We start from the raw sequence: 14,718 nt of genomic DNA, 5'->3' as shown, positions 1-14,718 counted from the left end.
AAAGAAATTTCAAGCCAACTTTACATACCAGAAGGAACATATACAAATACAGATTATCTTTGTAACTTGATTATCAAACTCTAGACAGTAGAAATCTGATGATTTATTTCAGATAGTTTAACACACCTTTAGGAATACTAAATCAAACATAAAAATAAACCTTTAATTGTTATACTGACAAACTGCATATTTTTGTTTAAAATATGCCATTAGAATACAAATGGCAGAATTAAGAACCTGTCAGAAGTTAAAGTTAAATAATGGATGTTTTCAGGTAACTAAGTGAAGTTTAAAATAACTATTGATTATTATTTAAACAGAAATAATTACAACTATGTAATAGATTCATAATTAAGTCAGGTGATTTCATGTGAAATGATTGATAGCAAAAGTGACAATGAAATTGCCATTATAGATAAAATGAGGATTGTTCTCTTGGAAGCAGACATTACTTTGAAAAAATATGTAAATTGTGATGAGAATGAAAGGACTATAAAACTGTGCACAACTTTAAATCTTTTAAGCTCATCATTTAAAAAGCAAAAATAAAGGAGGAAATGGATAATTAATTGAATGAGTCGATGTAAAAAGGGATTATATGATACTTTTACAAAACAGATTAATGGAGGCAATGCACCACTACACCAAGCTTTACAGAATGCATACAAATTAGACTCTCAGTGCAATGCCTAAGGGGTGAAATGGGAGGTGGAAATTAGCAGAAGTTGTTAAAAGAGAACATGTGCTCACTCACATGACCCGTTTTTGCACTGTAGTTTGTGACTTACCAGAGCTCTTTCATTTCATGGACTAGTTCATTTGTCTATGATCTGTGTTCTTGCTGGCTAGTTATTTGTGCCGCCAGTACCCATTTCTAGCTTCTATCAACGACCATAGATGAAAATCCGTAGAGATTCAGAGGAATAAACTTTGACAGCACAAAAAACATAACAGTAAAAAGAAGGCATTTTTGATGTAGTATAGTCAAGTGACATGACTTAGCATGGGGAAGCAAACAAACAGAAAAGGGTTTACAGTAAAGAGTGTGTTTAAATCAGGTTCATTACGTATTATAAGACTATCAAGGATGAGAAATGTATTGTCAGATTCAGATGAGAACTGGATGGATGGATCCATCGAATTAATAATAGAATAAAGTATGTGATAATTCTTCTCTGTTACCATAAAAGAGTGCAAAAGTGTCATGAACTTTAGTGAATGCAGAGACGAAAGGATAGTTTCTCAAATAATTTGATTTCAATAAATGTAAATGTCAGCAATTATCGGACTGATGGGATTACCCATAGCTAATCCTTCAATTTGGAGATAATATTTATTTTGGAAAACAAAGTGAGTTTGACTCGAAGAGATTTTAGTAAGTGAAATTAACTCTTTATTTTCAGTATGTAGAAATGGAATTTTCGAAGCCTAGTTTCAACGCATTTAAGTGATCCTTCGACTGGAACATTAGTAAACAGAGATTTAACATCAAATGAAACCATAATGAAGCACATGGGAGAAATATCTTTAAGTTTATCAATAACTTCAAAAGAATTTTTTACAGTGCAAATATTATTAGAAAGTAAAGGGGGAAATACGGAAACTAAACATTTTGCCTAAGGAAAAGATGCCGTTTCTAAGATGGAAACTATAGGTCGAAAAGGAATTCCAATTTTGTGAACTTTGGGGGGGGAGGGGGCATTAAACCTAGCATAGTTAGTAAGAGGTGGAATAAGTGATTTCTTACACTGATTGTACAGTATATGAGACAATTTAACAGCTGTTTTAACTTTCATGAGGTCAGAAGTTGAATGATCTTTAGGGATCAAGTAATATGGCCTTCACTTATCAGTTTCGTGACTCCATTAATGTGCTTGTCCGTAACAACAATCTGTCCACCCTTATCAGCTTTGGAAATTACAATTTTGAGATTTGAATGAATTTCAAGTAAGGCTTTCCTTCCTTTTTGGTTAAGATTTGGAACAAACAATTTGTTACTGAAATTTACGTTATCAGTAATCAAGTGACAAATTGTATCTTTCTGGGTTTCTGACATTTTGGAGAATTTAAATGCTTTCTCGATAGGGGCTATGTTCTGAGAAACTGAAGGTTTAGATGTCCTCGGAAAATTGAAGTTACATTTGAATATTTTCATCTGATACTCTGAAAGATTAACATTTGAGATATTAATAATGGGATTAGCATTAACTGTGGGAAGGTAACCAGGATGGGCAGGGTTAGCCGAATGGGGTGTGAGCTATTGGAATTTAGAATCTAAGACATTTTTATGGCATACACAAGTGATTTCAGTTCTAGACCAAGATTTATGGTCAAACGAGGAAACATTTCGAGTAGAATTAGCAACTTTTAAATGGAGGAAATACAGTACAAAGTCTGTAATTTGGATGTCCATTATTCGGAATGACCTATAATCCGGACCTCAAAACCACAAATTTACCATGCGCATTTAATGTGCACGTCTGCTACGCATGCATGTAAAGCATTTATCTATGCACGCTTCCGATAGAAAGTGACAGAGAAGTTATTGAAAACGAAAAAATTTCGATTGACAAGATAGTCGGTATTCTCGACACAGCAATTACAGAACTTCAAGAGTGGAACTTTGTAACTAAACAAGAAATTATGTCTGTTTATAGAATTAAAGAGAAAGTATTAGCACAAAAAACGAAGCAACTTAAACAACTTACATTGAAAGAAATGTTTAATAAAGTAAAGAAATAAATATTAAGCCTTTTTTTTTTTTTTTTTTTTTGTAAATTTTGATACTCTTTAGATCATAATTGCTCTTTATTTCATAAATTACGGTTTCATATTTTTAATTGTATAATTTCTGCATGCCATCTTACCAGATTTAAATTCATGATCTATAATCCAGAATTGCCGAAGTCCCGGCGGGTCTGGATTACGGACTTTATAATTCATATTCAGTTTTAGACAAACGTTTGTCTAAAACATAAAGAGAGGACTAAAGCTACATTTCACCTGTATAAATTTGGGAATGACATTATTATTTTTGCATTTAAGCAAAAAATGGGATTGCAAAAAAATGTCATACGCTTAAGACGTAACAAAGCAAGACGAAGTACAAAAACGAAACAATTTAAAATGAGTAAATAAATAATACAAAGTGATTTGCTCAGAATTAATGATTTTAATCCAATCCTATGTAACACTTTTAAATCCCTATTATCCTAGTTTTTAAATTTTCATTATTATTTCTATAACAGATGGTGCTACTTTCTGGTCTCTCTCGACTTGGGTATAAATATGTTTGTAACTTAGTTTTTTTTTTTAGTTGCAGATTTCTTTGCTTCTGATGAAGAGGGACTTTGTTTGCCCTCCAAACCGATAGAGTTTCTATGCTAAAAATCTACGCCTAACACAGGTTGTTGCTTAACTTTTATAATTTTATTGGAGTCCAATTCCTCTGAATCAGAGAAAACATGCGAGTGTAAAAACTAAAAAATAATCAATGCCTCTACAAGGGGAATATAATAAAGAAAGCACAGACTACCATAACTATGTAAATGATGTTGGTTAGAATATTTATTACAAAAATGATTGCAATGTGGGTAAGACACTTGTTTTCTACAGGATTTCCACAAAATTAACAAACCCCTAGAATGGTCAGATTTGAAATATGTGAATTTTTCATTTAGCCATTCTAAGGGTATATACTTTTTTTGAATAAAAAGTCATTTATCTATGTATTTTGAATCAGGCCTTTCAAAGGGATTTTCTTTCTTCCTTCCTCTTTTGGGAAAAAATACCTATCTTACGCATTTCCAATGAGGATCACTTAGGGGTTGTAGTTTCTTTTTCAGATTTCATACAGATGGGGAGGTATAGATCAAGGTCTATTCTGTACACAGTGGTGCAGCTAGGGCAAGGCAATGGATTATCTGGGTGCAGCATCTGGGGGATGACAAATTCATGTTAAGAAATTTTAGAATAAAATATTTTCCAATCTTGGCATCCAGAAGGGGGTACAAAATCTTTAGTTGTCCCGGGGCACTGAAATTCCTAGCTACGGCTTTGAGTATATAGAGTATCAATAAACCGTAACTGAAAGCATTTTTTCAAAAGACAATAACTCAAAATCTACGCAAGGATTTGTTGTCATTTTTTAACTGAGTTGCTTCTACTGTAAAGCGCTTTAATATATTTTGAAATAAATGAATCCAACCCCTGGTGTTGCTCCTCCCATAACTCCCACATTGGAATGTACTTCTCAGTGCTTTTTGAAACAGTGTGTATATTGATTATTTCTCATTTATGAAGGGCTTAAAAGTGAACCACAAAAAAGTTTCTTTCTAAAAACTGCTAAAATGTCAAACACAAAGTGGTGGATAAAGGTTCACTTGTTTCTGCCATGGGATCAAGATTTCAGAACAGTCAAGTGCAGTATCATCAGAATTGAACGTATCAGCGTAAGCGCTGCAATAGATTAAATTGCGCGTGACATCGTCGTGGACCGTATAGATGCAAAATCTCAACCTATGTCCTGATATATGGCATATCAGTTAAGAAAAATGCATGAAATGAAACCATAACTCAAAAATAAGTTAAAGGTAAGAAATGTTGAAAATATATTGAAATATACATTCACGAATATATTTACCCACTAAAGAAGTCCATATTTGTAATACTTGGACTATATAATTTAAAAAATGTTGCAACCCTGAACCCTGCTATTATTGACGACGTTTTCACCGATTTCCACGCACTTCGTACCCACTTTACTACTTCTTCATATGATGCTTTACGCATTTTACCGCTTTTGTTATACGTATGCAATCCTTCACTCATCCAACACTCCACCGCCTTCGGACTTCAGCTTTGAAGGATTTATTACCTGACAAATCTAATAGTTGTAAGATTTTTGTCAAACCACCAGGAATTATTGCTACGATCATAGACAATTTTTGATATCTGGTTTTTACTGACTCAAGTAAATGAGCACGCATCGAATCCATTGTCAATAACCCTTTTGGTTGGAAAAAGATCCCTTACGACACTGCCAAACTTTTTTGTGGCCACTCATGCATGATTGTTTCGCACATCCAACCGTTCTCATTTGCACAAATAATTATGCCATTAGGAAAATCTCCCTTCGGAATAGTTTTTCGTTTAAAAATGATCCTCGGCTTTAGCTTGTCACCGTTTCCGGCACAAGCTAATGTAAATGACATTCTTTCATGCCCCGTCGTAAGCACAGATACAGTTTTTGCACCAGTTTCACCAACAGTTCTGTTTGCAGGAGAGTCGAAAGCTAACAGCGTTTCATCCATATTTATTATCTGTAACCGAAGAAGTTTTTTTTTTTTTTTTTTTTTTTTTTTTTTTGTCAATAATATCTGTCACATATTTTAGAAAAGATGCCTTTTTATCCTGCCAGTCCATTGGTAATTGTTGCCCAACTGTTGTTCTAGTACGCCCAGAAATATTTTTTCTTTTCATAAATCTGCTACACCAGCAAGGCCCTCCTTTGAAATCATTTATGTTCATTTGTTTTGCTATAAATTTTGCTTGTAAGTGAATTTTTACAGTCGAAATTTCCATTCCCTTTCCTTGTTGCTCCTTTATCCAGTTTGCAAGGTCATCCTCTAGATTCGGCCACCTTACAGTACCACTTCTTTTGGCTAGTTTCTGTTGTGGCATATTTTAAAGTTCTTTTTCAGTTCTACAACGTCGAATACAACGTTGAACTCGTGCACTTCAAACTCTTGAGCTGCTGCTTTATTTCTAATTTGTTCAGCATGTGAAATTACATTAAGCTTAAAACCAGCAGTATAGCTTTTGTGCCGTTTAGGTGCCATTTTCAAAAAATTTCCACTTCTTTCTTACTTAAAAACTATCCAACATATACTTGTACCCAAACTAATGGGATCTGTATCTGGCAGAATGCGAAGAAAAATTTATTCATGCTGAAGAGAAAACACGTCAGAGTTTGTTATTGCGAGGCAGGTGGAGTCGTGTCCGTCTTCTAAAAAAATTCCAGAAAAGGCAGGGGTGGGGAGAGGATGGGTCCTGGAATATTCATCGAATGGCAGAGGAGAGAGACTATTCAAAATGATGAGAATGCTGAATTGAAAGGGAGAAGAATGTTATTGTTTTGAGATTTGAATGTATTTTAACCATGTACAATGACCATCATAAGGAAATATTTTATTTTTAGTGCACCTAAATGCCACATGGGTAGAAATGCCGCACCCGCTGAAAGTTAAGTTTTAAACACGTAAACACCTCGGCGTTTCTTCCGGAAATTACGGTAATACGAACAGGCACTGATCAAATCATGTTCAAGAAGTCGGGAACTAGTTTCTATAAAAGATTAAGAGTATCAGGTGAGAGCTACAGCAGGTGTATCAGAAATGAAGCTAACGCAGCCTTCAGGATATGGTTAATATGGCATTTCATTATATGTGACCCATGTAAAGTCAAGCCATTTCTTTTCATAAGCAGTTTAAGGCAAGATATGCTTACCCTCAGAAAATCTTGCAGCACTCCCATGACCCTGTCAAACCAAACATGAAGGAAAGAATTTGATTAATGAAAAGAAGATCATGGATGTTCAAAAGAGCATTCAATACACGGTGACTGAGCATACAGATTTTCAAAACTTCATCATCCACTGGCTGACAACAAGAATAAAAAGCAACAAGGAGAATGGCAAAAGAGAACAATTAAGGTTTCATTACAATTGGGAACATGCTTGTTTTTTTTTTTTTTTTTTTTTTTCCCCCCCTACTTATTGCTTATTAGTACATTTTTAATAGATTCAGGTCTGTTTATCTAAAAAATACAATTTAAATTTTAATGGTATTTTTTTTTATTATTCTATAATTTACAACAGATAGATTATACCTAATTTTCTTAGCAATGCTTTTCTATAGCTATATTATCTTAATGTGACATTGGGTTTTAGAAAGAGCAACAAATTTTTCATAATAGTAAATATTTTTCTATTTCATGAACAATCTGGGAAGAAGAAATATTGCAATCTGTAAAAAGGAGATATGTTTAATTTATATTGTTGCGTGCATACGGGTTCGTTATGAAATGAATGCACAAGTCCGATGAAAAATGAACAAAAATTTATTATTATCACAACAAAAATGCTTAAATTTTCTCAAATTATCACGCAGTATTACAATATCTCACAGAAGTTTTCTTTTAACTACTCAAATGTCCAATAGAACGTAATTCAAAACAGCTAAAGAACGCTAATCCGCGAATTCGCTACAATCAACAAGAGTAGTTTTCTAAACAACAACAAACTAAGCAACTCCTACAAACTGAGATGTTTTCCTCCTTTTATAAGATTTTAAAATCACGCACTAGAATTTTCCAGCACTTTCTCGAAATCAAAAAGAGATATTTATTTATTTAATGCACGCGCTCTTGTATTTTCAATTTTCCGGCTTAGCTTTCTTTTAATATTCGTCACGCGCTGCACTGCGCGAGAAATACAACCATTTAATTTATAATTGAACTAACATAAGCTTTTTAAATACCAAATTCGTAACAATATATATAGATATATGGGGAGAAGATCCATGAACCAAAAAAAAAAATGTTTAAATGAAGCTGGATCACTCGAATCCTAATTATACCAGTCTCATAATTTTTTTTTGCTTTCGGCTTCTGGAATTTTTTTTTTTTTTTTTTGGGAGGGGATGAATAGTTTTTTGTTGTTCCTGCAAAATCTGACTTTTTACACATAATACCTTTTAACACCTGACAATTTAATTAAATCTTTTTTTTTCAAATCGCAATGTACTACATTTACATACTTATAAATTTCTTTTCTTGTCACAACATCAGAGACAAAACATTTCTTTGTTTAATAAAATTAATTAAGGAAGAAATAAAAGAAATAAACTTACTAAAAATCCTAAAGACACAAAATCAATAACTGAGCAAAGCTGAGTTAATCCAACTTCATTTGGGAATATTATGAAACCTACAAAAATAAACAATATATAGCATAAGAAAATAAATTAAAGTAACTCAGTTTACTGCATCATAGTCTATTGATTTATTTCAATTAGTTTAACATAACTTTAAAAATAATTAATTATACATAAAAATCCACTCTGAAAATTTTCATATCGATCATTCATTCTTTTTTTAAATATGTCTTCAGAACATTTCACTTAATGGTTTGCATTTAAGGAGCTATCAGAAATTAAACTTAAAACATGGTACTATTCAAGTAACTTAAAAGGCGATTAAAATTAATTAAAATAATTTAATGACTGTTATTTAAACAGAGATAATTATGAGAACTATGCTGGTTCTGAAGATACATAACATTTTTTGTCATTTGGCTAATGCTTGTTATTATATGTATTGTATTCTATAATAAGCCTAGCTCTTCTTTAAAAAGACACCTTTATCTTGTATCTAGGAAGTCTTATACATTGACATAGATGCCAGTACTGTGTAATTTGTAAGGGTACTTACATATTAACACAAACACCCTGGATAATTTTTTCACAATTTTTTTACAGATGAAAAGGTAAAAATTACTTACTTTAAAAATTGAGGCACAAGCTGGCTATTTTCGTGACTTTTTTTTTAAATTATTCCCAAACTACAAATATTTATCATAAACTGGCAGACATTATCAACATATCAAAAGAAAACATATTTTAAAATTTTAAACACAAATTTTAATTACTTAATAAGGATTACACGATACTTTTAAAGAATATAACATGTTTTTTGCAAAATCTTCCTTTATTTTTTAATGCTATTTTTCTTCTCCCCATTTACCCAACAATGGATTTTTGCATTTAAAAAAAAATCACACAATTCCACAAACTCGGTATTGCAAACCAATTATCTAACCAAATGCATCTTTTTATTGTTCCCTTCAGTAAATTTGTAGCAAAATAAAGAAAGCATGACTTAGAATATATAGTAGATTTATATATAGCATTGTTCCAACATGGGTATTTTTACACAAAATCAGACTTTTTTAGAAATTACGTCAATTTTTTTTTTTACAGACATCAACTGTATAACTCAAATTATGCCTAAATATTACATTTCGTAAAATTTGGTGTGAAATTTACAGATAAATTCAAGCATTTATCTTGGTGCATTTTTTTTTTTTTTTTCAATTTCTGCAGACTTCCAATTTACTTGCCTTCCCCCTTTTTTTTTTTTCATTGATGCACTAAAGGAAAAAGGTCTATCATTCCTTCTTTCAAATAATTTTAACAAAGTACATAAATTACAGTTTTGTTATTATCGCTTATATTAAATACGGCAAATTTCAAAATGTAAATTCAGATATACCTTAGGAAATTTTGAATAAAAAACTGTAATTTTTTGCAGGTATGCTTAGAAATACATCTACTTTAAGATGATGGTAAACATTTTATAGATTATAATTCAAAATTATTTTCAAAAAATTATAAAAATTATTTTAAAATACAAATTTTAAAAATAAATCATAAAAAATGTGCAAATTATATTTGGAAAAAAAACTAAATTTTGAAATGAGGAAAAAAAAAAGAAAGAATCAATTAAGTTTAAATAAAAAATGAGATATTAATACATAAACACCAAATTCAATTAACACTGAGGACACTGAGCACCAAATTCAATTAACACTGAGACCTAAATTTTTAAAAATTACTCATACGATTTTTACAAAACTTGGCCGTTTGACATAATTTAAGTAGCAGAAATTAAATATGGAAAAAAAGTTGGCATGTCACTGCAGAAAAAGTCCGATTCTGTGTCAAAATACCTATGCTAGAAAAATGCTATATATAAATCTAATACGTATCCTAAGTCATGCTTTCGAGATATGAAAAATGCAAATTGAATTTCGTCAATCGGCCCAGTAGAACGGGAAATATAGAACTGACTCCCCCTTTTTTTTGCACAATGTATATGCCTAACAGCTACAATCAAAATTATACATCATGTTAATGTAGTTCCCATAATACATAACTAGCTTTATTATGTACTTTGTATGTGCCTAATAACTGCAAGCAAAATGAGACATCACCATGATTTCTCTCTAGAACTTTGAAAGATGGCAAACCCATCCAAAAAGAGGGATCTAAAATCTAATCTATCAAAAAGATGAATTTAAAACCTGTCCAGCTTTTTCTTCCTTAATAAATGTTTACATTATGCGTTTGTTGGCTATGTTTGAATGAATGAGTGAGTTATGTCAAGGTTCCAGGGAAAGTAACAGAATTTGACCGACATCATGACTGACTCAAATTCATGAATGACCTTGAAGAATCAATCAATAGTCATAGTAGGTTTGTAATTAACACTATCAAAGGGAAGCAGTGTAAAATTTTAAATCACATAAAAAGCAACCTTAGTTTCATAGAGATTTTCATTAACACTCTGTCAATATTGAGGGTGATCAGACACAGGTCCCTTTTCTTTGGGAGGCAAAAAAAATTTTGTTAAAAATCCTGGCAGTCAAATCTGGGTAAAAAATCTTACAGCAAATTTTCCTTTGTAAGGATTTATACAGAAAGGATAAGATACAACAGACAAATGTAAATGCACTGTTAGTGCCAACAGCTGACAGAGAAATGGTTGCAAATGCTGCTGCCATTTTAAATAATATTTGAAAGAAAAAGTAAAATAAAAAATTACTTAGCTTTAACTGTGATAGAAAAGCATATTTAAAAAAAGTTACCCCAAAAAATTATTTTTGATTACTTTTTTTTGAGATACAAATGTTGCATAACCAATTTTTGGGGGGGAGAGGGAGATTTTATTTACATATTTACCTTAAACTTTTATTCTAGAAATAAGTCCTGCTCTCTTAAATTGGATAGATTATTTTTATTACAAATGCTTAGTTGATAATAGCATGAACAAAATTAATAATTTACTTGAAACTGATAAAAGAATACTAAATCTAGTTTCACTACAACATGTGTAGTCATTAAGTTGATCATTAACTGTGTATCAGCAAAATGTAGTTACAGTTTAGCAAAGAAATGTGAGAAATTAATCACATGTATATCAGTTGATATCTTTTGATACTGGATGAAAAGCTTTCTTCAATTAATATCACAAGAAGTGCATAATAACAGATAATACAATATTTAGATTCAGTGTATAATGCAAATCTTGTACAATTATTTATCAAATAAGAAGTGACATGTTTGAATTGCAAAATATATACCAATTTAAATTCTTAAAACAAAATGCTATTTATCAAGGGTATGTTGTTAGAGAGAAAGTAGTTAATCAAAGTTGAATGTGGAAGAATAAGATATCATTGAAGATAAAAAAAAATAAAAAAGTCATAGTGGGAATTCTTATAGGTTTCTTGTATTTATATGTTAGTTTACTTTTGTGCTGACATATTTTTGTTCATGATAATAGCAAAATGTTTAATTTATACAATTCATAACTTTGATTACATGTCATTTTTCTCCTGATTTGTTTTAAAATATTTTTCTCCTTAAACTATTAGGGTTTAAGTCCCACTCCTGGTGGGAAAGAAGGTCACTGAGGAGGACAGTCACATTGTCTGATATGGAGGTTTACATATCAGACAATTTGCAGATGAAAAGATTCACTTCTCAGTCATTCAATAATGACATCTTAATTTTTTGGTCCTTTGTTTTCTGCTTTAAATCTTGCTTACTGCAGAAATGGAGGGAAAACAGAAGTAATTTCTCATTAAAGATAAAAAAAAAATGGAAGTTTTAACAAATTTGACAACACTATAGAATTTCAAAAGTAAAGCAGATAAAGAAATTGCTGAGAGAAGACTAAAGTTAATTGCTTCTGAGAGAAGAAAATGAAAGAAAGAGCACCATCAAATAATCCTATTGAAAGACTCTGCCTGCCCAGGACATAAATTTTTACAACACTGCGGATATTTTGAATTCCAATAAAATTTGTATTCCAATAAATGATCCAAACAAGGAGGAAAAGAAAGAACACAGAATTTGACAGCACTATCTATTTTCAGCCGTATGGCTCCATAAATTTTGATACTTCACAGAACCTTAAATCATAATAAGCAAAGAACCCAGGGAAGTCCCAGATGAATCAATTCCAGAACTGCAAACAGACTACTATCAGTTGACACACATTTTAACAATGGAGAAGTATTCCTTCCTTTTATCTCATTCCTGCAACACTCTTCACTTTTAAAGTTGCTAAATATAATGAAATAAAGAAAAGTAAAATTGCCTCATTACAGTAGAACCCTATGTAATGCTGTTTCAGTAAAATGTGATAGTATTGGGATTTCCCAAAATCAGTATTGCTGGGTTAGTTTGTCACACTGCATCCTTTTCGGTCATTATGTGCCAGTCTTTGTTTCGCAGTATATGCAGTTTGGTGGTATCAAGGTGAGCACATCGAGGTAGCAGCTACAATATCACTACAATGTGAATGCATGTTTGCTCAGTCACAGTTGATTTATGATCAGTCATCAGTGTTACTGTGCATAAAAAGGTATGAACGTGACATTTTATTTATTGTAATAAATTCTAAAATTTTTAGCTTTTACAATGGGTGGTTGCAAACAAAAGAAAGTAAAGTGGCTGAAAAACATTTCACTAGAAACTAAAATGCAACTGCTCAGATGATTAGATGAAGGCCTATGGCAGTCTGATATTCGCACTGCATTAAATTTGTCTACTTCAATAACATGCACATTTCTTAAAAAAAAAAAAAGAAGAAATTATAGCATCAACCAACTGCAACCACAATTCCTTTTCCAACAAAAATTACCTGTTCCAGAAGCAATAAGAATCATCAAATGAAAAAATGATTTTCTATCTGGACTGACAATGGAATTGAATGTAATACGCCAAGAGTGGCCAAACTTCAGGACACTAGGAGCTGCATGTTAGGATTCAAAAAACTTTGAAAGCCGTAATTAGATTTTTCTTAGTCGCAATTTCTTATTTAATTCATTTTAAAAATAATAAAACAGATCTGCATGAAAAGAAACTTTTGAAGTAAATTAGTGAGAATTTTGCATTTTAGTGCAATTAATATGGTTGCATATAAATATAAATAAGAACTTTAATTTCTCTTGTATATTCAGGAAAATTTGTTTCTAAGATGTACAGATCTGAAATTATCGTATGATGCAATTGAACAGTTCAGACAGAAGACCAAGCATTTTCTTCTGGTTTCCTTCACTCCTCCTCTTGTTTATATAATTGTTGAATGACCTTAACTGAAGTATACTAAAATCAAAAGAAGGAATTGTAATGATCTTTATGACTACAATAATGTAAAATCTTTTTCTTTGAGTGAAGAATAAAACATGATTTTAACAACAGATCCACAGTTTTTTTTTTTTTTAAACCTGTGCACATTCTTCTGGAAAGTGGAAACAGCTTTGCTTGAATCTGGTAAAGCACAGAACAGCAATACGCCGAAGGGGAGGGATACTTTCTAACAAACTTTCTATGTAGAACTGACTCATAAATATGCTGTTTAAAAAAGGAATATTGTTTTAAAATAAACTTAAGACTTTTTCAGTATTCTAAACAAAAATAATAATGTGGTTTTTCCTGTTTTATTAACATGCGCACCAACATACCAAGATCAAAACCTGGCCCAAATAAATGATGCAAACTGGATTATCAGTTACATTTTATTTTTTTAAATGATGATGAAACATTCAGATTCTCAGATCTTGAGAATCTTCAAGATTTAAATTTCCAAAATTCAAATCTTAGTAGCTTTTTTAAATATGAATCTTTTAAACCACAAGAAGAAATCACTAAACATTTCAAAAAGATCAGTTTTAATAATTTACTAAAATGTGTAAGCACTGGTTAAAATTTACTAAATTTAACCTGTGATGGCCCAGAGTACTATACTGTTTCAATATGATTTTCCACAAAAAAAAAAAAAAAAAAAAAAAAAAAAAAAAAAATTACTCGAAAATTCTGGAACTCAACTCTATCATCATCTCAATAATTCTAGGGCATATATAACCTACTATAAACAGCCCCTGGCCGCAGTTCTGGATTTGGTATAGCAAACAATGATTTGACCCGAACCTGACTACTGTTGAATTACCCAGGCTTTAATTGCTGAATTTTGAAATGCTATGCTTCAAATATGTTCATCAAACTGTTTGACAAACAAAACATCAAACCTGAGCTATGCTTCAAATATGTTCATCAAACTGTTTTTCTTCTGAATTTTATTTGAAAAATTCGAGAAATCTGATACTCGCAAAACTCAGAAATCTTTTAAGATTCAAATTCAAATTAGAAGTAACTCACTTTATGACATACATTTAGATTTTTTCCAATGCAAATTAAAAATTACATATAATTGTAATATTTCTTTGGAAAATTTGAGATACATCATCATAATGCCAATGAATGCAGGTTCATAAAAAATATTACAGAAAGCAGTAAAACTGAATGCAATCAGAATGAAATCCCACCCTCAATATCGACTTCCTCATGAAAACTCCAATTACGACAATTAAAGTGAAGTTTACGAGGTAAATGTAACTGAGAGACAGAACAGATAGGATGATCAGCTATGTAAAAGAAGATTCACACTAACATTTCTATCAAAATTTCTTATAAAAGGTATATTTAAGAGATATCTCAATTGTCACATTCTTGCCACTAGGTGGCGGGCATCTCTTCCTTTACTTTTGCTGTAATTAAGTTCCGAGAAGCAGTCGAGATTGGAACCGCTCGG

At 31.3% G+C, this 14,718-nt stretch overlaps 1 protein-coding gene across 6 annotated transcripts in view; it reads right to left on the bottom strand.

Moving 5' to 3' along the window:
- LOC118203721 (uncharacterized) overlaps nucleotides 1–14,718 on the bottom strand; it is a 75,898-nt gene that overhangs the window by 17,874 nt on the left and 43,306 nt on the right. For all 6 annotated transcript variants that reach the window (XM_085808776.1, XM_085808778.1, XM_085808769.1 and 3 more), the window contains one exon: nucleotides 7,911–7,987. The gene's annotated coding sequence lies outside the window, so the exon portion shown is untranslated. The remainder of the gene's footprint in view (nucleotides 1–7,910; nucleotides 7,988–14,718) is intronic.

Source organism: Stegodyphus dumicola, chromosome 1 (assembly GCF_044657685.1).
Source record: "Stegodyphus dumicola isolate Sdum_Otavi_A_Nest chromosome 1, ASM4465768v1".
NCBI classification, from domain to species: Eukaryota; Metazoa; Arthropoda; class Arachnida; order Araneae; family Eresidae; genus Stegodyphus; species Stegodyphus dumicola.
This window is presented reverse-complemented; position numbering and strand designations above follow the sequence as displayed.